This window comes from Tupaia chinensis, unplaced genomic scaffold (genome assembly GCF_000334495.1).
Source record: "Tupaia chinensis unplaced genomic scaffold, TupChi_1.0 Scaffold146508_1, whole genome shotgun sequence".
NCBI lineage: Eukaryota > Metazoa > Chordata > Mammalia > Scandentia > Tupaiidae > Tupaia > Tupaia belangeri.
Window position 1 is genome coordinate 979 of NW_006206363.1, and position 1,857 is coordinate 2,835.

Consider the following 1,857-nt stretch of genomic DNA (forward strand, 5'->3'; position numbering starts at 1 on the left):
GACACACCATCAAAGTTTCTGTCCAAGGACAAACTCTTCAAGCCTTCTTTTGATGTGAAGGATGCACTTGCAGCCTTGGAAACTCCAGGAGGTCCCAGTCAACAGAAAAGGAAACTGAGCACACCGCTCTCAGAAGTCATCGTTAGTAATCTGAAACTCGCTTTGGCAAATAGCTCTGGAAATACTGTGGCTCTTTCTGCCAGCCTTCAACTAAAGGATGCCCAATCAGAGAAGGAAGAAGCTCCAAAGTCACTTCACAAGGCAGTAGTATGTGTTAGTAAAAAACTCATTAAGAGGCAGAGTGAACTAAATGGAATTGCAGCCTCTCTGGGAGCTGAATACAGGTGGAATTTTGATGATACAGTGACCCATTTCATCTACCAAGGACGGCCAAATGACAGCAATCGAGAGTATAAATCTGTAAAAGAAAGAGGAGTACACATTGTTTCTGAGCACTGGCTTTTAGATTGTGCCCAAGAATATAAACATCTTCCCGAATCTCTTTACCCACATACTTACAATCCCAAAATGAGTCTGGATATCAGTGCAGTGCAAGATGGCAGACCCCGGACCAGCTGCCTGCTCTCGCCTGTCTCTGCAGCCAAGGATGGCGAGCCAGATCATTTGCCTTTAGAAGAAAATGATATAGATGTTATGACCACCAGTGATAAAGAATCAGCACCATCACATGGAAGTGGAAAAACTGACTCTAAAGGGGCTTTGACACAGGCCTTGGAGATGAGAGAGAACTTCCAAAAGCAGCTGCAGGAGATAATGTCTGCAACATCACTAGTGAGACCCCAAGGGCAGAGGACTTCTCTCTCAAGGAGTGGCTGTAACAGCGCTTCTTCAACGCCTGATAGTGCCCGCTCTGCTCGCAGTCGTCGAAGTAGAGTCCTAGAGGCACTGAGGCAGTCTCGTCAAACGGTGCCCGACGTCAACACAGAGCCCTTCCAAAATGAACAGATCATTTGGGATGATCCTACAGCAAGGGAGGAAAGAGCAAGGCTCACCAGCAATTTGCAGTGGCCTAGTTGTCCTACACAGTACTCTGAGCTTCAGGTTGACATTAAAAAATTGGAGGACTCTCCATTCCAAGAGCCTTTACAGGGTCTAGGAATTGCTGAACAAGCTGTCTGTGATCCTGGAAATGTGTGTGTGACGAAAGTCCCCAAACACCCCATTCCTGAAGAGCCAGGGACTCCGATAAAAGATGGCCATCTGATCCCTACGCCTCAAGCCCCCAGTATTGCCTTCCCCCTGGCCAACCCACCTGTAGCTCCACACCCTGGAGAAAAGATTACGACGATAGAGGAGAATTGTGAAGAATTGAAAAAACAGTACATATTTTAGTTGTCATCTCTGAATCCTCAAGAATGTATTGATTACTGTCACTTGATTGAAAAACTAGGTGGATCAGTGATAGAGAAGCAGTGCTTCGATCCCAAGTGCACACACATTGTTGTGGGACACCCACTTCGAAATGAGAAGTATTTAGCGTCAGTGGCAGCTGGGAAGTGGGTACTCCATCGCTCTTACCTTGAAGCATGCAGGACAGCTGGACACTTCGTGCAGGAAGAAGACTATGAATGGGGTGTAGCTCCATACTTGATGTTCTGACTGGAATCAATGTACAGCAGCGAAGACTAGCACTGGCAGCAATGAGATGGAGGAAAAAAATCCAGCAAAGGCAAGAATTAGGCATTGTTGAGGGGGCATTCAGCGGGTAGAAGGTTATTTTACATGTTGATCAGTCCCGAGAAGCAGGGTTTAAACGCCTTCTTCAGTCAGGAGGAGCAAAGGTGCTACCCGGTCATTCTGTGTCTTTATTTAGAGAGGCCACACATCTGTTTTCTG

General features: G+C 46.6%; 1 pseudogene; it reads left to right on the forward strand.

The window, feature by feature from the left end:
• The first annotated feature begins 6 nt into the window (after positions 1–6).
• Positions 7–1,680, forward strand: LOC102488690 (DNA topoisomerase 2-binding protein 1 pseudogene; annotated as a pseudogene).
• The last annotated feature ends 177 nt before the right edge of the window (positions 1,681–1,857 follow it).